This window comes from Emydura macquarii, unplaced genomic scaffold (genome assembly GCF_026122565.2).
Source record: "Emydura macquarii macquarii isolate MOO-44397 ecotype Brisbane River unplaced genomic scaffold, CSIRO-AGI_Emac_v2 contig_1551, whole genome shotgun sequence".
Taxonomy (NCBI): Eukaryota; Metazoa; Chordata; order Testudines; family Chelidae; genus Emydura; species Emydura macquarii.
In genome coordinates this window covers 109,538-133,751 of record NW_027131688.1, presented here as the reverse complement: position 1 = coordinate 133,751, position 24,214 = coordinate 109,538, and the positions used below count along the sequence as shown (strand labels likewise).

At 43.5% G+C, this 24,214-nt stretch overlaps 1 long non-coding RNA gene across 2 annotated transcripts in view; it reads right to left on the bottom strand.

Moving 5' to 3' along the window:
• LOC137157682 (uncharacterized) overlaps positions 1 to 24,214 on the bottom strand; it is an 87,140-nt gene that overhangs the window by 35,721 nt on the left and 27,205 nt on the right. Inside the window, exon 3 of one of the 2 annotated variants that reach the window (XR_010921174.1) lies at positions 18,943 to 19,264. The exons of the other annotated variant lie outside the window; for it this stretch is intronic. This is a non-coding gene — a long non-coding RNA (uncharacterized lncRNA). Of the gene's footprint in view, positions 1 to 18,942; positions 19,265 to 24,214 lie in introns of those variants that run through there. 2 annotated transcript variants of the gene reach the window in all.

The window sequence follows — 24,214 nt, the reverse complement described above, 5'->3', positions numbered from 1 at the left end:
GTTAAGCTGCTGCTGACACTCCGCTTAAGCTTCCTTGGCAACTGGAGCATTGGGCAGCTTAGACACGTACTACTGGGAGGTGGTCTGCATACCACTGGTGGTACGCGTATCACAGTTTAGAAACCCCTACTTTAATCAACATGAAGTAACATGATCCATGTCATTTCTCATGTCTGTAAAATGAACCCAGTCCCATCTGTTTCAGGCCATTGTAGCCTCCCTTCCTAGCTAGGCCCTGTTTCATATCCTACCTTACCAGGTTGATCTGAGCCATTTCACCTCTACCTCGACCAATTCTGAGCCTTTTGGATACTAGTCTTAGATTGGTTTCACATGATTTGTTCTTACTTATCACCTTATTATCTTCTAGTAATTGTTTGATTATTTGCTCCATTATCTCCATTATCTCCTGGGCACTGAAGTTAAACTGACTTGTCTGTAATTGCCTAGGTTGTCCTTATTCCCCTTTTGACAGAGCGGCACTATATCTGTCCGCTTCCAGTATTCCACAAGTTTTCAAAATAATCCTAATGGCTCAGATATCTCCTCAGTCAGTTCCATGAGTATTCTAGGGTGGATTTCATCAGGCCCTGCTGATGTTAGGTTTAAGGTTGGAGGGTGGTGAAGCACTGGAATGGGTTACCTAGGGAGGTGGTAGAATATCCATCCTTATAGGTTTTTAAAGCCTGGCTTGACAAAGCCCTGGCTGGGATGATATAGCTGAGGTTAGTCCTGCTTTGAGCAGGGGGTTGGACTAGATGACCTCCTGAATTCCCTTCTTAATCTTCTATGAGTCTATCCCTATCCTCCAGAGTATCTACCACTCCCCCTAGCTTAGTGTCATCAGCAACTTTGTTGAGGGGGCAATCCACTCTGTCCTCCAGATCATTAATGAAGATATTGAACAAAACCAGACCCAGGATTGACCAGTGGGGCACTCGTCTTGTTACTGGCAGCTGTCCATCCCAGACCAATGGCCCAGGTAACCTGGAATCTTTACCCCTAAGCAATGCTGAGTTTCCATAAAGGGCAAGTGTGTCCTGAAGGTTGCCTAACTCATATTAAAATTCTGGTTAGAAATATCAATGATTGGGAAATAATGATTTATTCAAATGGAACTGGTCTAGCAAACTGTCTAAAGCATGATTAATCTCAATCAATCTAGCAGGATTTGGAAAGTATCAAATGCCTGTGGGGGACAGGAAAGTGATTTTTCAAACTGTCTCAAATCATCTTCACAATGAGTAGTTCCAGCAGCAATGCGTGTACAAACTCCAAATGCTTATTGGCTACCAAAGAGACACCAAGTCATGCAAGCCTCAAGGTATTATCCATCCCTGATCAGCAATTGGATTTCTCAGACTCGTCAAGCATTGAACAGAAATGAAAGCATAGTTCTTTTCATTTATAACTAGACTTGACTCCTTTAAATCTAAGCCAAAAGGGCTTCTTTTTCACATTTCTCAAATTAGTTTGAAGAAAGATTTTGGTCATAAAGTTCACAGAAAACAAGAAATAAACATGGAGAACTCCAGATGTTAGTCCATTTCAACATAACAGTTCAAAACCAGAACAAAACAGAGATGGGTGAATAATGGAAAAATTATTAGTCAAGTATTTCATTTGTATAAAATGGTAAAATTAATTAAATAAATGATAGATTGACTGAATATATTTATGAATTATTTTATTAGCTCTCTCAACTAGGTGAACAATAGAAGAAAATATTAGTCAGCTAATTTACCAGAAAAACGTTTCAAAATGTGTTAGATTATTTACTATTATTTAACCAGTTCTACTACAGACCCCTCTTACTATCCGATCTGTGCTGGAAAGAGATAAGATAATGCTTGCCGCAAATATTAACATGGAGTATAAAAAGAAGATATTAAGGAACATAGAATCATAGAATATCAGAGTTGGAAGGGACCTCAGGAGGTCATCTAGTCCAACACCCTGCTCAAAGCAGGACTAACCTCAGATAAATCATCCCAGTCAGGGCTTTATCAAGCCGCAGCTTAAAAACCTCTAAAGATGGAGATTCCACTATCTCCCTAGGTAACCCATTCCAGTGCTTCACAACCCTCCTAGTGACAATTTTTTTCCTAATATCCAACCTAGACCTCCCCTACTGCAACTTGAGACCATTGCTCCTTGTTCTGTCATCTGCCACCACCGAGAACAGCCTAGCTCCATCCTCCCTGGAACCCCCTTTCACATAGTTAAAGGCTGCTATCAAATCCCCCCTCATTCTTCTCTTTTTCAGACTAAACAAACCTAGTTCCCTCAGTCTCTCCTCAAAAGTCTCGTGCTCCAGCCCCCTAATCATTTTTGTTGCCCTCTGCTGGACTGTCTCCAACTTGTCCACATCCTTTTTGTAGTGGGGGACCCAAAACTGGGCACAATACTCCAGATGCAGCCTCACCAAAGTTGAATAGAGGGGAATAATCACTGTCCTCGATCTGCTGGCAATGCTCCTACTAATGCAGCCAATATGCTATTAGCCCTCTTTGCAACCAAGGAACTCTGCTGACTCATATCCAGCTTCTTTATCCACTGTAACCCCCAGATCCTTTTCTGCAGAACTGTGGCCAGCCCATCGGTCCCCAGTCTGTAGCTGTGCATGGGATTCTTCCATCCTAAGTGTAGGACTCTGCACTTGTCCTTGTTGAACCTCATTAGATTTCTTTTGGCCCAATCCTCCAATTCGTCTAGGTCACTCTGTATCCTCTCCCTACTTTCCAGGGTATCTACCACTCCCCCTAGCTTGGTGTCAACTGAAAAATTGCTGAGGGTGCAATCTACCCCATCCTCCAGATCATTAATGAAGATGTTGAACAAAACTGGCCCCAGGACCAACCCCTGGGGCACTCCGCTTGTGACCAGCTGCCAGCTAGACATGGAGCCCTTGATCACTTCCCGTTGAGCCCAATGATCTAGCCAGCTTCTCTATCTATTTTCTAGTCCATTCATCCAACCCATACTTCATTAACTTGCTGATAAGGATACTGTGGGAGACTGTATCAAAGGAACATGATGTGATGGTGGTTAATATGGGAGTTTTTATATAGCTCAATTATTTTTTCTGTATAAAGCTGGATTGTGTAGAACAGATTTTGCTGCTAATTTCATGAGGGAGCTATTAAAATCACAAGACTTGAATGTGCAAATAGAATAATTAGGTCAGTCAAAAGGAGGAAAACAATTTAGCAGAGAAACAAACCCTTCCAACAGCATTATTAAGATTTCTTCCCTTTAAGACACTAGTATACAGTGTGTTATTACAAATTTAAATTGACTCTAATTTGATGTTTTTATAGAATTCGCAGTTGACCTTAACATTAAAGGGTAACTGTCTGTACTCGCAGCCATGGGCATGTGGCAGCACACAACCTGGTCCCCAGGGTGAGCACTTTGAAACACTGGTATCATAGGAGGCACAACTTCTCCCTGGGTCACCTTAGGGGGGCACTTTCTGCTCCCCATGAAATGCCAGCCCAGCTACATACTGGAGAAGGTGCTTGAGCAATTAGTACCCTGCCTTTTTTAATTTGAGTGTAAACTCAGGACCTTTAAGTTTGTATTCACACAGGGGAGTTACCTCACAGCACTTGGTGCACGCTACTATTCACACCACTTTAGTCTGAACTGCGGGGCTATATAGACATGTACTGAGCTTCTTTACCATGAGGTCCTAAGAGGCTGGTTCAAGTGCCTGCCCTTGTCTAGACTTTACTCCCCCAGCAACTCCATCCCTTGTGCACAGCCTCCAGCACCAGCCACATGAAAGGTCTGAAAATCTCCATTCTGTTCTGTGCCCTAGGACTTCAGCCAACCCTCATCAGCATAGTATCTGAGCCGCTGCAGGATCTACCCTTTTAATCTGTGTGCACGCTCCTCATTAACATATTCAAATATTATGAAAAGGCTGAGGCTGGGGTCATTCAGGGCTGCACCCCAGGGTAATTAACATAGAATGCTCTGAAAATGCCCAATGGTGCATGAGGTTCAGGGCCACCTCACCTCTCCTTTTGCTCTCTGCATGTCCAGAGCTCTGATTTTGCTGCTCTTTTATGGGGAAGAGGACAGAGGTGGTGTGCTAAGGTATATGTGCTGTGGCATAGATGCTCTATCCATGTACAAGGTGGGAAGAGGAGAAAAATCAGAAGGAGCCCTTACAAATTGATGCAGCTGCCTGATCTAGAGAGGCAATCTGGCCACCGTGGTTGCCTCCCCCAGGGAAAGCTCCCTACCCCCAACACACCACCCATGTCCTTTTCCTCCCACAACTGATATTCCCCACAGAACAAAAGCAACCACATCCTATTACTACTACGTGGGAAAGGTTTTTTAACTCCTACGTTAAAATTGAAAGTATATTCCGATAATGACAAGCTGGTTCCAATAACAGATAATTGGATCTTGTCATCACACTGTTATGAGATTCATTCACATTTAGTTGTTGTTTATTTGAAATGACTTCTTATAAGGTAACAGACATCGCATTTAATGGCATCTGTATTACGTAATACATTCATTAGGCTTAGTTTCTCACCTCAAGTTGTTCTGAACTCTTTTTCTTGACTAAAGTTAGAGATGTATTGTTGAATTACTCTATCCCAGGTCTAATTTTTATTTAATTACAATACTGAAGTAATAAAAACTTCAAAGCATTGCATTTTTTTCCAGAGTTGTGGTATATGATTTGTTTATCGGCTAATATCCTGCTAACTTCTTAGGCCATATATTTCTCAGATTAGACCATTATGAGACCATCCTTTTTTTGGCTTTGAAAACAGATTAAGTAAATAGCATAACACATTTGATATTATCATCAGTGAGTAAGTACTCTTGATTCTTTTGAGAAATATGACTAAATAGTTTTCCTAAACCTGCAATTTACACTGTATCAGTTTATTTAAAATGGTATTATGGTTTGATAATGCAGATTATCTCAATCGCAGAGTCACAGAATTGTAAGACTGGAAGGGACCTCAATATGTCATCTAGTGCAGTCCCCTGCAGTCAAGACAGAACTAAGTATTATCTAGACTATCCCTGATAGGTTTTTTATAACATGCTCTTAAAAGCCTCCAGTGATAGAGACTCCACATCTTCCCTAGGTAAGTTTTTCCAGTGCTTAATTACCCTGACAGCTAGGAAGTCCTTCCTAATGTCCAATCTGAACCAGCTTGCTGCAATTTAAGACCATTGCTTCTTGTCCTGTCCTCAGTGGTTAAGGTGACCAATTTATCATCCTCCTCTTTATAACAACCTTTTATGTACTTGAAGACTTATGTCCCCCCTCAATCATCTCTTTTCCAGATTAAACAAACCAAGTTGTTTCAATCTTTCCTTATAGATCATGTTTTCTAGACCTTTAATCATTTTGTTGCTCTCCTTTGGACTTTCTCCAATTTGTCCACATCTTTCCTGAAGTATGGTACCCAGAACTGGACACAATACTCCAGCTGAAGCCTTATCAGTGCTGGTGGGAAAATTACTTCGCATGTCTTGCTTATACAATCCTGCTAATACATCCCAGAATTATGTTGTTGTTTTTTTCTTTGCAACACTATTACAATGAGGACTCATATTTAGTTTGTAATCCACCAGAACCCCAGATCCATTTCTGCAATACTCCTTCCTATGAAGTCATTTCCCATTTTGTGTTTCTGCTAGTGATTAAGCCTTCCTAAGTGTAGTACTTTGCGTTTGTTTTTATTGAACTTCAGACCATTTTTCTAGTTTGTCAAGATCATTTATAATTTTAATCCTATCCTCCAAATTTCTTGCTACCCCTCTTCCCAGTGTTGGAAAAAGATTCCAAATGAGGTTCGTTTACCCTGCACCGAAAAGAGATCCACGCAGGTAGTTGGGCAGTCTCCAAACTTTATTTCTGCAGAGGTCAGACACTTCCCCACAAGTGGTCAGTGTGAGACCCCGAAGGCATGCTCTTTTGCATATTTATACAAACATAGACAAAGGATTTACATATGCATACATTCTTAATGTTTATAGGTACACTCAAAATTATTACTACCATTGCTATTGGCTTACACTTTTCTACTTCTTCTAATTATAAAGGTATGCATAACAGAAAACATGTTGACAGAAGATTTCAGCTTATCTATCAGGGTTGCCTGGTCTATCTCTCAAGACTATATAACTAGCAGGAACCAGTCGGGGCTATCTCCTTGCTTCTTCTGGGAAACCTTTCTCTGACCCTGGCACAAGATAAGCACCGTAAGAGCAGAAGAGGAGGGGGTGGGCGATTTCCGCAGAGAGCAGAACACTAAAGAAAACTAAAAATGGAGTAACTGTGGTCAAGCAGACAAATATTTTCCTTCACCAGCTTGGTATCATCCCCAAGCTTATAAGTATATTCTCTCTGACATCATATAAATAATTTATGAAGATGCTGAGCAGAACTGGACACAGGGCAGATCCCTCTGGGACCCCACTCAATATGCCCTTCCAGCATGACTGTGAACCTTGATAACTATTCTGAGTAAGCTTTTCACACCAATTGTGCACCCACCTCATAGTAGGATCATCTCGGCTATATTTCTCTAATTTGTTTGAGAAGGTCATATGAGACTTACTAAAGTCAAGATAGACCACATCCACTGCTTCCCCTATCCACAGGTCTTGCTACCCTGTCAAAGAAAGATATTAGGATGGTTTGACATGATTTGCTCTTGACAAATCCATGTTGACTGTTATTTATCGGCTTACTTTCTTCCAGGTGGTTACAAATTTATTGTTTGATTATTTGATCTTTCCACGTATCAAAGTTAAGCTCACTGGTTTATAATTCCCTGGGTTGTCCTTATTTCTCAATTTTGTATAGATTAGGTTCTATAGTTGCCCTTTTCAAGTCCTCTGGGAACACTCCAGATCATGAGACTGGATGGTCTCCCCAGCCCAGTTTTCCATGGGAAGAAATGCAGGCCAGTCTCTGCAAATCCACAGCAGGACCCGGTAGAGGCATCCACGGTCTCTAGACACTGGAGCCGGAGAAGGAGCCTGTCATGCTGAGTAAAGTGGGGGGAAGCAGTTTTCATGTGAGTTAATGTCAGTGAGACTGAATCACAAATATTCATGTGAGGTATGCCATGCCAGGTATTGTTGGAAAGGGCCAAGGAAGACAATGATGCTTATGCTCCTATGTGATGAGTGAAATGATTCTATGAAATGGAAGTTGAATGTATTTGAGACATCTGTATTTCAAAGTGTGCTGCCTGGGAAACATCTCAGACAGGAGGGTGGCAAGACAAAGGCCCACTTAACGGCCCATTAAGACACTCACAGAAGCAAGGGGCCCAGGAGGAAACACCAAGCCCACCTGGAGAGTACCAGGGGCCCAGGAGGAAACCCCGAGCGTACCTGGAAGTTACCAGGATTGGCCCATGCGGCTCCGGACTCCATTTTAATTCCTGTGACTTTCCCCAGGCCGCATGGCCCGGAACAGAGGGTATATAAGGCCAAGCTACAGAAACCATCTTGCCTTTGTTCCTGTCCAGCTGCAGACTTGCACCTACCTCTGGATTTATCCATCCTGCAGCTGAACCTAAGGACTTAGACCCATCCAGGTACTGGATGTGAACCAGAGGGAACTATACAAGCCTCCAACTCCACATTTCTTCCAGAAACCTGATGCAAATGGGCTTATAATCATTTGTATATCTGTGATTTTCTTTAACCCTTAACATTTCTCTCATGGTTTATTTCGTTCTTTTTACAATAAACCTTTAGATTTAGATACTAAAGTATTGGCTGGCAGTGTGATATTTGGGTAAGATGCAAAAATATATTGATCTGGTGCTGTGGCTGACCCTTTGGGGCCAGAGAGAACCTTTTTAGCAAAGAGCAGAGAGTTTAAGTAACTGGTCTCTTTGCTGGACCTGGTGCTGATTTGGAGCCTGGAGCTGAAATGCAGTAAAGGAGGCTGTGGGCAATTGTGGACTGACTTCGTGATAACCAGTGAGGGGAAATCAGAAACAGTTTGTGGCTGGTTGGGAAGCCGGGCTTCAGTGTCACCCACCAGCTATTGGGAGAATCTGCTCTCCTTTTGCAGCCTGCCCTGACCTTGTCATTATCAGTTGGCTACCCTGGGCACGGTCGTATCACAGAGGCAAAAACAGCATTGGTTTCAGTGACGCAGCCTTTCCAAATTATGGAGATGTTATTCTTTCTCCCTCCTACAAACACCTTTTCAGACTCCCAGTTCACTAGCTTTGCCTGGTTGTTTAGTGTCTAGCTTTTAAGCCCAGCTCCTTGGTCAGCCCTGCTCCCTCATTAACACACAGGGGAAGGATGATCACAAGGATGATCAAGAATCAATGGATAGGAGGCTAGAGTGTTGCTAGCACCCACTCAGCTAGCAGGTCTCTTGCTCCCACTCCCACACAGTCCCCAAATACACAATCCACTGCAAACTTTCAGCTAGTCAAATGACAAATCAACGGAAACAAGCTCGCCCGCTCACCCCTTCTCCAGCAGGGGATCTCCCTCTCAAACACCCCTCTTTGCTGGCCCTGTTCTATAGATGTCATGCCCAGGGTGTGGCTCTAATGTAAAGTTAATTATATTATGCAGTAACATATACAGCTGCTTTTGGAGCCTTTTTTCCTTAATTATGGGGGAGGTAAATAAATTGTTGCTTGATCTTTTTTCAGCAGATGCCACTAAGACTGATTCTTACAATGAGGTAATCTGGAGCAACTCAACCAGAGTCTGGGAATTTACTCCAGATTTATTCTGGTGTAACTGAGATAAGACTCTGACCAATGACATTGTGCAAAGATCTAGACTTCACTCCACTGAAGTCAATGAGAGTTTTGTCACTAACTTCAATGGGGCAAGGATTTCACTCCCTGGTTTCTAGCTCTCTCTTAAAATACAGGACACTCGTTGCTTGCAGAAGCTTGCTCAGATGTGAATAGGAGAACAGCAACTTCTTGAAATGTTAATCAAACAGCCTGGAGTACAACTTCTCATTCACATCATGTGAAAATTCAAGATAGGAGGATTTGAGTATGAAAACCAAGTCAGTATTCAGTTTATCAAAGGGTCATGGATCTTTGATTGTAACATCCTGCATGTGTTCAAGAGTTGAATTATTTATTTTCAGAATTATATGCTACTGTAGATTATTTTTATGGTTGAAGCATAAATCTGTATATCATTTTATTAAAGTTTGTTATAGAATAGTAATAGACTGACTCATAGAGTTATGAGACAGAATAAATTATGTTTCTTATCATTTTTTCCTAGGTCTCATGGGTGGAAAGTTTGCTGGTTCACTTATCAGATGGACTTCTACCATATGAATCGGTACATCTTGAAATGATGGAGAGACTGCTACAGCCATAAACGCCATCCACTCAGGATTGTAATGGATGCAATTACAGATTACTTATAACAGTACAGAGCCAAGTTAGGCGAAACAATTACCTCCCACACTTGTATTTCAGATAGATGGTATGCACAAGAGGCACTTTAGGGAAACAACACACAATTGCCATCCCCTGCACATAACAACAGAGAAAGGAAGAGACCTATTTACAGCACAATAGCTAAAGCAGCAGAGAGAATAAACAACTATATGTTCTTATCCGGTGCAGTGAGGAAAGGAAGGCATTTATAATCACAGACATCGCCATGGAGGTATTTTTTAGGAAGATGGACACACGTAATATCTCATGGCTTTGCTCACTAGTCATGAGAAACCAAAAGACAAAGTGAGTGAGGTAATATCTTTTATTGGACTAAATTCTGTTGGTGGAAGAGACAAACTTTCAAGATTCACAGTGCTCTTCTTCAGTCAGAGTGTCACTGCTAAATACAAAGTGGGACAGATTGTTAAGCATAAGGGATTAACACATGTTGCAAAAAACTACTTAAAATTAAGATGGCAATTGACACCTCTGCAGTCATAGGACTAAAAGAGGGTTAGTAAGTTACCAATTGTTGTAATGAGCCATAAAACAAGTATCCATGGTTTTAGCATCTACCAAAGCTATGCATTTAAATTCTCAGGCTCGCTTTTTGAATGTGTTGCTTGAAGGTTTCCTTTGAGGACAAGAAGTGAGGTCAGATATGGAGCAATTTCTTTGTGAAAAGTGTTTGCCCATGGGTGATAGGGTGTTTTTGTCTTTTATTGTGTTTCTTTGAGAGTTCATTGGAGAGCCTAGTGATTATCTGCTTTCACTCATATAGTTTTTGTTGGGGCATTTGATGCACTGGATGTAGTACACACACTACATGTTGTGATAGGTATGTGTAGGACCCATGGATCTTGAAAGGTGTGTTGTGGGGGTATTGATCATTATAGCAATAGAGAGATGTCTGCAGCTTTTGCAGCTGTTGTTCTGGAAGGGTCTCATACCATTTTAAATTGGTGGGTCCTGGCCTGTGGGGAGCTTGCTTCTGATGATGATGAGGAACCTGGAGAGATTGGGGGTTGTTTGGAAGCCAGGGGAGTGAAGAACTCTGTAAAGCTCAAAAGCTTGTCTCTTCCACCAACAGAATTTGGTCCAACAAAACATGTTACCTCACCCACCTTCTCTATTTCATATCCTGGGACCATCTCAGCTATAAATACATTGCAAACAAAGAGTAACAAAGTCAGGGCATAAACATCAAGACAATATCTCAGGATAGTATATTAGGAAAACACACCAAGAACACGGCACCTGCAAAACCCCTCTTCATACAAATAAACTAAAGCATTGGAGGAAGTGTTGAAGTCCTAGGAAGGTAAGATACTATATAGAACCCTCTGGCATTGGCCAGACTGGTGACCGTTTATGACTTCTGTAGTAAGAAGTGGGAGCTCAAGGCCTGTAAAACAGGCTAAGGCCTAAATGGAAAAAGCCAAGTGAACAGAAGTATAAGGGGTCACTCAAGTTAACTGAAACTGGTACAGGAAAGTGCTGATACTGCAAGATTGTAAGATTGACAAAATATTACTAAAATATGTGGCAAGTATAGGAGGTACCAAGATACTAACTCTCTGAAATGACACATTTATGGATAGAAATGATACATGGAGTGGTGTTGCCCAAATCAGCCAATCAATGGAAAAAGATGGTATTAGACTACGTCAAGAGGGTGGCAACTACCTACATCAAAGGGGGCAGAACGAAAATGTATGTAACAGTGTATAAAAGAGGGTGTCAGAGGGAATACCGGTGTCTGGTCTAGGGGATAACGGAAAGTCCCGCCGTTGGGCTGAGACTATTGTAACGCCACCTATGCGAAATTGACCCAGAGATACTCTGTAAGTCTTTTCTCATTGTGCTGCCTGCAATAAACCTGGCCTGGGTGCCTTTGTTGCTCAGCTAATCCGTGGTCGTGTCGACTCATTCAATCGTGAGAGCCGTCTCAGTTTCCTGATCAGAGCTGGGACAGCATCTACACAGGGACACATGCACGCAGCCTACACTGATAAACATTGGTGACCAATACACCGAGTACCACAACTTCTATGACGAGAGAGTCCACTGTAACTACTAACTTGTGTCAACTCTCCTGTCTTATGTAAATGCCTCTGGCCCTGTCTTGCCATGCACCCTCTACCACTTTCCTCTGTCTATTCACCTGTTGTGTTTTGTCAAAACGTAGACTGAAGCTCTAGGGCAGTGACTGTCTGTTTCTTATTGGTACAGGACTTAGTACAATGGGGCCCTGATTGGCGGCCTTGGATTTTGATGCGTTAGAAATTTTAAGTTATAATATGCAGGACATGCCCTACTAGGAAGCTAGTACTGTGGCCATATTGCACCTAGAAAACCAGGAGTCTAATAAACATGTTAGGGACAGCTAGAGGAGTGAGTCATAATACTGTCTGGCTTATTTACCAAAGACAATTACCAACCGTGGGCCTAATTCTGAGGCTTTTATCAGAGCTGTTAGGAAAATAGAAAAAAAAATCAGAGATGTGTTTCTCTCTTTTGTCAACATTTTATTCCAGGCAAAAGTTTCCAAACAGGTCTATGGCTGGTCAGAAAATGGAATAATGATTGCATGCACATTTTGGGGAAAATGTCTTTTCCTTTGAAATGTCATTTTAATTGACATTTTCTAACCATTTATTTCTGTCATTTCTCATGCAACTCCCAGTTACCACAGCACAGCTCCAATGAAATCCAGCCAATTGACACCTGACACAGCACAAGAGTGAAGGATGGGACATTTGGGCCAGAAATACCATGGTCAAACCCCAGTTCTTACATGCTATTGAATCTTTAATATCCATGCCAAGCAGACTGGACTTCAAACACTAAAGTCTCCCTCAAAAGACACATGGAAATAGATGAAATTTTTCCACCACAGCAGAATGAAGGCTTATCATCTTACCCTGTTGGGATTTGAAACCAGTAATTCAGCTATATCAAACCTGGCATATCATTACAGACATCAGCCTGCTTAGACTGAAGCTGATGACAAATCACTCCTTTACTTGAATGAAAAGTGAATTGGCTGTTATCATCTCTTCCCGTTTGATTAAAAACCTAGTTAATCCCAGAACACAGGGTTGTTTTAATTTATCCATAGTTTAGATTTTGGAAAATCTCTATTTTCTGAATGTCCAGATAACATAGCTTTCTAGTGTGTCAAGGGTTGCACCAGGCATGCTGAATGCCTTTCAGCCATGGGTTGCATTTAGGGGTGGAGGTGTGGTCATCAGCATTCAGGAGAAAAAGGTTTGTCTGTATTTTCATAGAAGTTATGTTCTGCTATTTAGAAAATGCACCAACTGCTGAGCTACTGGCTGGCTAGAGCCCGTTGGGAATTTTCTGTCCGAATGATTTTCCAGAGCTTCTTTGCGTATTTATTTCAGTTGCTGTGCAACGAACAGTCTCTGTGCTCAATAATCTGCATTGGCACATTAGAGAAGGGCCCAAAGACTCCTGAACTTTGGGACTCGGGCAGACCCATTTCTCCTCCTCAGCTCAGGCTTTACAAAGGTCCTGTAGGGAAGATTTTTTTTGCTGAGAGGAATAGTGCTGTGGCAGACCTGCAGTTTGCTAACAATACGGCCACCCTAGGCTTTAGGAATCTAACAGCAAACAGCTGCTCCATCTTACAGATGACACCATTTAGTGTCATCATCTTTCTCCCTACTTCACATTCTGTGGCAGGGTTAAGCATGTAACTGAGACATTGGGGTGTGGCTGATGGCCGGCTTTTCTCAGTGGGTCTCGCACCAAACCCTGCCCTAAGAGACACTCATGTGATTCCCATGGACTATAGTTAAGCATGTAACCAGGAGAAGAACTGGGCATTTAGACATTGGGTCGCTAAACCATGTACCCACTACACAGGAACCCTGAGTATGCTGGGTGGCATTATGACCCCTGCTGAGGCTGGCAGCCTGTGCAAGCCCAGAAAGCAGAGCATAAAGACTGTCCAGCACCCCCTGACAACAGGCCTCACCTGACTGAGATGTGCTTGTTAACCCACAGGTCAGTTTGAACACAGGAGCAGCAGCTCTCCCCCTAGAGCAAAGCAGCAGTAACTACCACCACATCTGCTTTGTCAGACAGAAAGATAAGATGTGTCAGTATAACAGGATGGGACAGGCACCACAGGGACCATGACAAATGTCTTGAAATAGACACGTCTGCCAAACCAGTTCAATATGAGGACATGGAGAAGCTAACTGGGCATACAAGCATCCACAGGCTTCCCAGTTACAGCTCAGCCAGAGGAGCAAGCACAGTCAAGCAAATCCAGATTATTTCTGTCATTACCCACAGGGCTAACGAAGAGAAGCCAGGGGCACTTTGCACGTTTGCAATAACTCCAGGAGGTGACATGCGCTGTCAGGCCAGATGCTGACTAGAACTCTGATGCTTAGACTCTGAGAAGTCTAAACTCACCAGATGTGATGCCCTGCACCTCCATGTTCACCCTTATAGTGTAATGGTGTCTTCTCTAATGCAAAGTATGTCACATTAGACGTCTTTGGACGCTCATGATGTACTGATCATTATTGTTATAGTAGAATGTTGATTGCAATTTCATGTGTATAGTTACTATGTAATATTCCCAAAGATGTGTCCTCATGACTTACAACAGATCCAGGCAAAACTCTCCAGGAGCAGAGGGGCAATTCACACCTCATCAAAGCATGTATAGGAGAAACCCAGCTCAACCTTCCAGAAACAACGGACTGGCCTGGGCATCAACAGAGGATCAATTGGACTCTTCAGTAAGTTACCTCCCCTCCCTAGGTCAGTTTGGAACCACAATGAGGTAATGTTCACTGACTCAGGACACAGATGAGTCCATATAAGGACATTGTTTGTTACCTGACCCTGGAGGGGGTGCAAAGCCCCAGAGGGTGGAAGGAACATTATAAAAAAGGGAGACATTTGCCATGATGTCTCTCTTCCACTTCCATCTACAAACACCACCAAGCAATTGAAGTGCTGACCAAAGGCGAGAGCCTGGCTGAAGGGAAACTAGCCAGCCTGTCGTGAGAATTGCCTAAGTTTGTAAGGTTGCTGAAAATGTTAAACTGAGTTTAGAATGTGCTTTGCTTTTATTTCATTTGACCAAATCTGACTTGTTATGCTTTGACTTATAACCACTTAAAATCCTTCTGAAGTTAATAAATTTGTTTGTGTGCTCTACCTAAAGCAGTGTGTTTGATTTGGAGTGTGCTGGAGACTTCACTGTGAGCAACAAGGCTGGTGCATATCAATTTCTCTGTTAAACTGACAAACTTATATGAGCTTACATTGTTCAGTGGGCATAACTGAACATTGTAAGATGGAGGCATTAGCTGGGGTCATTCTGTTGCATAATCCAAGTAGTGGCTGACTAGATGCACTCACTCAATTAGTTGGGAGCAGCGTACATGCTGGAGGTTGTGTGTGAACAGCCCAGGAGTGGGGATTCTCATAGCACAGCAGAGTATTGGCAGGAGTGGGGAACTGGGGTGACACATCACTACACCAGTCCAAATTGCACCAGGGGAACATCACGCCAGGAATTTAGCCTGGCAGCCTCGTGCCCTGCTTACAGGCAGAAGGTTCAAAGCAAGATCACTTGAAAGGTAACAAGGGAACACAGAGGAACTTTGATGTCTGCACATATCTACAATTCTCCCTTGCCTGCCCCTGTTCCCTAGGTGCACTTCCTTCTCCAGCCCATCTCATCTAGGATTCAACCTCCACCTCTCTACTGTGTCACTCCATCTCTCTTTGTGTGCCTCAGTTCCCAACTGTACAATGGGGATGACACACAGAATGAGAGACCAAATCCCCTGATGTTTGGGAGGTGTTCAGATCCTGCAGTGATGGGGCTATATAAGGAGACAAATACAGGTCTTATACACAAACTATTCAATACATCCTTAGGCCTTCTCTGCCTAAGTTCCAGACACCTTTGCAACCATTTTTCTGTGACTACCTTCCCTTTCCTGGTTACTCTGGGTGGCCAATCCACAGCCAAATCTGGTAAGGCTAAAATAGGACAGCCAAAGACAACAAAAACTGTTAGTAAAATATAAAAGAAACTAATAAAAATAGATAACTGAATAAAATACCAGATGGAAATAGAAATAGCTACTGGAAACCAAAGTACAATTAACTAATGCTGCATTGATTAAAAAAAGAGCAAAACATAAAATAGGTGTAACCCTTCTGCCAGATGAAGTTGCTGCAGCAAGGGCTAGGTTCAATATCTAGGGTTTTCTTGTCAATGATACAACACCAAACCAGCTCAAGCCCTACCCAGTCACCTGGGAAATCACACACTATCCCCTGGCACCCCCAAAAGGTAACACTTCCCCCCCTCTCAGAAGCAGAGTCTGAGTGTAAAAAGTAAACTTTGTAGTAAAAGAAAGGAAAACACAGCACTAGTCTGGGGAAACAGTGCAAACAGAATTCATAAACACAAAACCATGTGCAGAATCCGCCCCACACCAGAGTATGTCCCCTTCACTTCTCCCTTCTTGCTTCTCCTTGCCCTACTGACCATCGTAACTGCACTGTTCGCCATAGGGCTTAACAAGCTCTCATGGCTCCTGTCATTGCTGGGCTCGGCAACAAGGCTCCCGCCACCTGCCAATCGCTGGGCAAGGCAAGCCCCATCAGCTAGTTCCTGCCACTTGCTGGGCTTGGCTAGCCCTCTCTGCTGGCTCCCACTGCCTGCCAGTCTCTGGGCTTGGCTAGCCCCCTCTGCTTGGAAGTCTCTCAAGCTTTCCCCAGTTCCTTTATTGATTTCAGCTCTTAGTTCAACTTCAGTGATTTCAGCTCTCAGTTTGTGGGGAAAACCTGCTGCTGACGTACTGTACCTGATTTTAACAAAACAAAAGACTCCAAGAGGAATCGCATTAACTCTATGTTTGAACAGAGGGAAGAGGTAGTCAAACCATGCCTGAGGGCAGCTCTTAGTTAGAGCCTGTGCAAACCGGACAGGAAGATCCTATCCCCTCCCTGCTGCCTTCACAGTGCTCTGGCATCCGAAAGCCTCCTTTGTTGAGTTATGTTTGGGTAGTAGCGAATCTTTCATCAGAGCAGGCTAAGCACAGTTCTGCTGCCATTTGTTCATATAACACGTGGGCAGCATTTCATTACCCCTGCAATTAACACAAAAGTGATTTTTAACCCAATCCTAGACAAACTGTCCATTTCCCATCAGAAGCACCTAGATGTGCTTATGCAAATAAGTCCCCCCTTTTCAGCTGGCTGAGCAGGGGAGGGCCACTCAGACTTTGCATACATCCGGAATGAAAAGGATTTTCCTCAGAATTCAGCATTGCAGATGTAAAGTGATTAGTACAACCAATACCAAACAAATATAGATGCTCAAATTATCTAAATAACTTTCATAAAAGCAGGATTTAGAAGCAGGATTCTAACCCTTTAAGAAGGCTGTTTGTAAAAAAACAATGATAAAACACCCTATAAAATATCACTCACCTCATCATTAGGGTTACCCACGCTGATCCTTCATTAAAACCTACTCATCTCCATTTAGGAGATCATATTCCTCTGTAACATGAGCATTCCACTCTAGAAGAAGGTTCATGTGGATGGGACCACCAACCTTGATTCTGCCTCTAATATATTTTGCACTGCTGGCTGGGGCATTAACGCCAGCAAAGAGGGCATTGTTGAACTAGTCCAATTACCTGTAATTGGAGAAGGCTATCTTGGCTAGGGGACAGATTTATGTGGGGCTGCCTTCCCCAATCCCCCACCAATGAACTGGGGAGGTGACCTCCGCACCCAGCCCCGCGACCAGCCCGTTACCAACTCTCACCATGAGGAGGCAGCAGTAGGCCTTACCACACAGCGGATTTCCTCAGAGGGTGTTTAATACGTATTTTGCTTCAGTCATCACTAAAAAAGTCAATGGTGACTCAACACAATTAATATTAACAACAAGGAACAACAAGGGGGAAGGAATGCAAGCCAAAATAGGGAAAGAACAGGTTAAAGAATATTTAGGTAAGTTAGATGTATTCAAGTTGGCAGAGCCTGATGAAATTCCTCCCACGGTACTTAAGAAACCAGCTGAAGCCATCTGACAACCATTAGCAATGATCTTCGAGAACTCAAGGAGAACAGGTGAGATCACAAAACATGGGAGAAGAGCAAACATAATACCTAGCTTTAAAAAGAGGAACAAAGAATCACTGGGGAATTATAGACCGAACAGCCTAACTTCAATACCTGGAAAGATACTGGAACAAATTATTAAACAATCAATTTATAAGCACCTAGAGGATAATAGGGCGATAAAGAATAGTCAGCATGGATTTGTCAAGAACAAATCCTGTCAAACTAATCTAATTTCCTTCTTAGACAAGATTATTGGTCTGGAGGATGGGGAGAAGCTGTAGATGTGATATATCTTGATTTTAGTAAGATTTTTGACAGAGTCCCATCCCATGTGACATTCTCATAAGCAAACTAGGGAAATGTGATCTTGAAACTACTACAAGATAAGTGAACAACTGGTTGAAAGATCATACTCAAAGAGTAGTTATCCATGGATCGCTGTCATACCAGGAGGGTGTATTTAGTGGAGTGCTGCAGGTACCATTCAGTAATTTCATTAATAATTTGGTTAAAGAAGGAGAGAGTATGCTTATAAAACTTGCAGATGACAGTAAACCAGGATGGCAAGCACTTTGGAGGACAGGGTTAGAATTAAAATGACCTTGACAAATTAGATATGTGGTCTAAGTGGTTTGGTCACGTAGGGACATTACTCTCCTAATCCTGAATCACCTGTGCACTGGTACAGTCCTCAAAACTGCTCTAAATGACATGGTCAATGGCCCTATGGAGCCATCGTAACAGCATAGAATCACCGGGGTTTAGGGAAATCCCAACCACACCAATTTTCCCATGGTCACTCCCCCCTACGAAGTATAGGGTTGTGGCATACTGGCTGTTAGGCCTCCTCTGCACTATTGGAGGATCTCCCTGTTGCCAGCAGTGCTGACCTTACGACCACCATGCTCAGATGATGCAATACAAAATGGTCCTAACTCAAGGGAGAATCCAGCCATTAGCACTGGAGTGTGTGTGAAGCATGATGGATTGCACTCAGTACTCCTGATCCATACACACCGTAACCTCCAGTAACCTTTGCAAATGGATATTTTGGTTTCCATGTATTACTTGCTATGATCCCTTCCATCTCTCCACATCTCATCGTGGCAACTACAGCAACATCCACACAACATCTCTTAGAAACTTACTGAAGTGGCTTCTGCAGTGCATAGAAGTGACAGCTGGCACGTTTAGCATATGGCTCCTGTTATCATTAACATATTTTGTCAGGCAAGGAACTGAGTCTCTTTTTTTGCCCTGCAGCAAGTTCCTACTCAGGTCCCTGTCTTCTTGTGCCTCTATACAGCACAGCACAGCACAGCACAAACTGTGGGCACAAGAGAATTCACTTGCTATGTATGTGTTTTACTGAAATTTTGAAAATAATACAAATAAACAAATTACAATTTCAGCTGTGTAGATGCATTGTTGGAGATTGGCCCATGCAGGGATTCTCATCTTCATCTGAACAGGCAACGTTCGGAAATCTGCTTATTCTTGAGGACAAAATATGAAGCAAGAAGTGTGTTAGAAGAAGTGTGTTTAGCTGAAGATTATTTAGCATAGCTTCTCCTTCTCCACTGGGGACAAATAGTCTTATAGTCCACAATGGGCACAATTCCTGTTGAGTTCGGTGGTTCAGGATTTGGACTCATCCATCTCCCATTCATCTTATACTGAAAGTACAAGTTAAAATGCAGAAAGTTTTCAGATGTTATGAACTTTAAAGATGCAGATTATATCAGTTCCTTTCAGTTAAAATGCAGATATCAGTTACCACCCTCTCTAGCAGGATACAATAGTTTTGTTTTAAAGGAAGTTACTCTACTCCATTGTGATCATAAATCATTTGTAAGGGGAGATTTGTATGTGGCTATTCTGGGATGACACTGTAAATATACCTGTCCATCTGCCTCAGGATCCACACTGCTGGTAGAACTTTTCTGCTCTTTCAAATCTGGCTCCAGTAACTACTCTGGTGAAAGCAGCTGCTCGGGAAGCATTTGACCTACTTCTGCTATCCCTGAGGGCCAGTTTTAAATGAATAAGGGATTTCATTCACCCAGAAGCCAGGACAACTGAAGATCACCAAAACGATCAGTCAATAAATCTGACACCTTCCCACTACTGTGGGAGATACATAAACAAGACCACGAGTGCACCTATAATAGATTCCGCTTAGCAACAACTCTCCAGGTACCTGCAACATGTTGCCAGAACCAATCCCGTCCCGCTGACGTTAATGTTACTGGGATTCGGATGCTGGCCACACAGGCTGCTCAGACACAGCATTTTTTGGTGGAAAGGCCCCAGCTCAGGCAGGTTTGCAGGGCAGCAGCCAGGAAAGGAAATGCTGGGAAACACCCACGGCCCATGTTCAGCAGGTCTGTAACGGGTCCCTGCTCACCACCGCAGCGCCTCCTGCTGGCCATCCCGGGGAATCACTCTTGTGGCCGCTGTGCCCTCTCTGGTGGTGCATCACCCATCCTTTCTTTACTCCCAGACCCATGTCTCCCCACAGTCCCAACATCCTCTTTGCTGCACAGCCCTCCGGTTGTGTCTCAGTCTCTGTTCCTCCCTCTTCCAGAGAGGAATGGAGGGATTCAATAGTCTTTAGCCACTTATATCAGTGATCATGGCAGTCCAGAGTCAGGCCCTTTCTTCAGGGCCCAGCTGTTCCCTGTCTGGAGTCAGCCCTGCCGTCTCTGTCTGGCTCTTATTCCAGGGCCTAGTGGCTGCTCCTCCCCTGGACTCAGCCTTGCAGTCCACCCCTGCCCTTGCTTCAGGGTCCATGGCTGCTTCTTCCCTGGAGCCAGCCATGGCTTTATCCAGGGTGCTGGCCTGCCTCACCCTGCAGGCCAGCCAGCCTTCTCCCTCTGATCTCCTGAGGGTGACTGTCCTCTCCCTCTGGCTGGCAGCCCTTCTTATATGGGCCTGCATGGCCTGATTGGCTGCTTCCCCCTTGGCCTTTCCAATTGGCTGCTGCCCCTGCAGCCTCTCCAAAGCTCTATTAATCCCTTCTCTGCTGGGGTGGGCTACGTGCCCCAACACAAGGTTTCAGCACCTCCGTCAAGCCAGGGATGCCAGAGGAGGAGAGGGCCTGTGGACAGGAGGCAGTGGTTTGCCTGGTTGCCAGAGCTGCACAGTACCTCTCTCAGCTGGGATTCACTGATCCCCAACTGACCCATGGAGAGCACAGGGAGCAGTACCATGCAGTTCGATGGCTCCACACATCCCTGCTCCCCACAGTCACGGCAGGCATCTGGGCTGCAGCCCCCCTCTCTGCTGCTGCCACTGTGCCCACAGAGGAAGGCACATCCTAACCCATCCTTCCCTGGTGCAGTCCTGCAAAACCTGCCTGCAACTGGATCAGCAGCTGCCAGAGAACAGAACTTGCTGCAATAAGCGGATATACTATGAGATAAATGGCTGTTCCTGGGGCTCCAGGCCTGCCAAGGGATCTCCCATTTTCAGGTCTGGTCCTTGCATTGCAAGACATTGCAAACATTAACACGGGAGAGATTCTACAGAATAAACATGGGATTGCTTCTTAGTGCTGCCTTCAGAGTCAAATTCTGTCCATTCCTTACACCGTTTAAGTCAAGATAAATGGGCAGAATGGGACAAATACATTAACGACTGCAATTCACTTTGAAGCTTCAACCCACATTGGGACATGGAGAAATCAGATTTCTCTCCATCTCCTCCTTTTTAAACGAGAGCCTTCAATGGTACATCAAAGAAGGTACATCTTCAATGGTACATCAAAGAAGTCTTTGGTGAACATAAACAAAAAATAAGCTTACAAGAAGTGGAAGCTTGGTCAGATGACTAGGGAGGAGTATAAAAATACTGCTCGAACATGCAGGAATTAAATCAGGAAGGCCAAAGCACAATTAGAGTTGCAGCTAGCAAAGGACGTGAATGGGGAACAAGAAGGGTTTCCACAGGTATGTTACCAACAAGAGAAAGATTAGGGAAAGTGTGGGCCCCTTATAGAATGGGGGAGACAACCTAGTGACAGAGGATGTGGAGAAAGCTGAGCTATTCAATGCCTTTTTTGCCTTTGTCTTCACAGACAAGGTCAGTTCCCAGACTGCTGCACTGGGCGGCACAGAATGGGAAGGAGGTGACCATCCCGCAGAGCTGAAGGAACAGGTCCAAGACTATTTAGAAAGATTGGACATACACAAGTCCATGGGGCCAGATGCAATGCACCCGAGGGTGCTGAGGGAATTGGCTGATGTGATTTCAGAGCCATTGGCTATTATCTTTGAAAGCTCGTGGCAACAGGGGGAGGTCCCTGATGAAAAAAGCAAATATAGTGCCCATCTTCAAGAAAGGGAGGAAAGAGAATCCAGGGAACTACAGACCGGTCAGCCTCATCTCAATCCCTGGAAAAATCATGGAGCAGGTCCTTAAGGAATCCATTTTAAGGCACTTGGAAGAGAGGAAGGTGATCAGGAACAGTCAACATGGATTCACCAAGGGAAAATCATGCCTGACCAACCTGATTGCTTTCTATGAAGAGGTGACTGGCTCTGTGGATGTAGGAAAGGCGGTGGACATGATATACCTTGACTTTAGCAAAGCTTTTGATACAGTCTCTCACAGTATTCTTATCAGCAAGTTAAAGAAGTATGGGTTGGATGAATGGCCTATAAAATGGATAGAGAACTGGCTAGAGCATAGGGCTCAACAAGTAGTGATCAATGGCTCCATGTCTAGCTGGCAACTGGTCACAAGCGGAGTTCCCCAGGGGTTGGTCCTGGGGGCAGTTATGTTCAACATCTTTATTAATGATCTGGAGGATGGGGTAGATTGCACCCTCAGCAACTTTGCAGATGACACTAAGCTGGGGGGAGTGGTAGATACCCTGGAAGGTAGGGATAAGATACAGAAGGACCTAAACAAACTGGAGGATTGGGCCAAAAGAAATCTGATGAGGTTCAACAAGGACAAGTGCAGAGTCCTGTACTTAGGACGGAAGCACAGCTGCAGACTGGGGACCGACGAGCTAGGCAGCAGTTCTGCAGAAAAGGACCTGCGGGTAACAATGGATAAGAAGCTGGATTAGAGTCAGCAGTGTGCCCTGGTTGTCAAGAAGGCTAATAGCATATTGGGCTGCATTAGTAGGAGCATTGCCAGCAGATCACGGGAAGTGATTATTCCCGTCTATTCAGCATTGGTGAGGCCTCATTTGGAGTATTGTGTCCAGTTTTGGGCCCCCCCACTACAAAAACGATGTGGAGAAGTTAGAGAGAGTCCAGCAGATGGCAACAAAAATGATTAGGTGGCTGGAGCACAAGACTTATGAGGAGAGGCTGAGGGAACTAGGCTTGTTTAGTCTGCAGAAGAAAAGGATGAGGGGGAATTTGATAGTAGCCTTTAACTATGTGAAAGGGGATTCCACGGAGGATGGAGCTTGGCTGTTCTCAGTGGTGGCAGATGACAGAACAAGGATCAATGGTCTCAAGTTGCAGTGGGGGAGGTCTAGGTTGGACATTAGGAAAAAGTTTGTCACTAGGAGGGTGGTGAAGCACTGGAATGGGTTACTTAGGGAGGTGGTGAAATCTCCATCTTTAGAGGTTTTTAAGCTGCGGCTTGACAAAGCTCTGGCTGGGATGATTTCGCTGGGGTTGGTCCTGCTTTGGGCAGAGGGTTGGACTAGATGACCTCCTGAGGGACCTTCCATCTCTAATATTCTATGATTCTATGATCTTTCAGAACCATTGCCTAAACCCTTTCAGTGGAATCCAAAGGGCAATCCACTAGAAATAAAAGTGAAAAGAATCTCATAAGGTCAGTCTCTGCATCTCAAATTTGAAACATCTTACATAGACCTTCTTTTACTCTGCTTTCTACATAGTTAATGTTATCTCAACACTGCAGATTCAGAGATCAGTGTTAGCCCGTAAGAATGGAAGGAGCTTCTCTATATTGAGGAAATCCCTGATATGACCTGTACTAGCCTTCATCAGACAAATGGCTGAATGATTATCTATTATTAAAGCTGGGGGGCTGGGAGGCGGGATTTACCTGAAACTCTTTTTTGGTGAAAAATGCAGACACCAGAACATTTTGTGAATCTGTGCTGATTTCACCAAATTGTTGTGATCAGAAAAAAAACTAAAAAAAAAATCCCTAAATGTCAAAACAAAATGCAGTGATTTTTCAATTCAAAACAATTGTTCATTTCAAGATTTCCTTAAATTTTATTAAAAATCAAAAACATTTAAAATGCTCAAAGTTAAAATGAAATATTTACCTTTGGGTCAAACTGTTTTGTTTGACTCTCAACTATTTTTTTCACTTTTCAATTCACTGATTTTGTTGTTGTTGTTGTTGTTAACACAATTCCATTTTTTGTTCAAACCAAAATAGTTTTTTTTTATTTTTCAGAATTGGAGTAAACCATGAAATCCATCATTCGCCCAGCTGTCTCTATAATGCTAATTACCCAACAACTACAATACTGAGTGCCTAAAATTGTCCTTAGAACCCTTTCAGTAGACAGTCCTGGGACAGAAAGGATAACGCCAGTAGCTCCATTTTCTGCAAGACTCTTTTAACGTCTCTTTAAATCCGAACTGAGATCAATCTGCATGAGCCAGTTGGAGCCACAA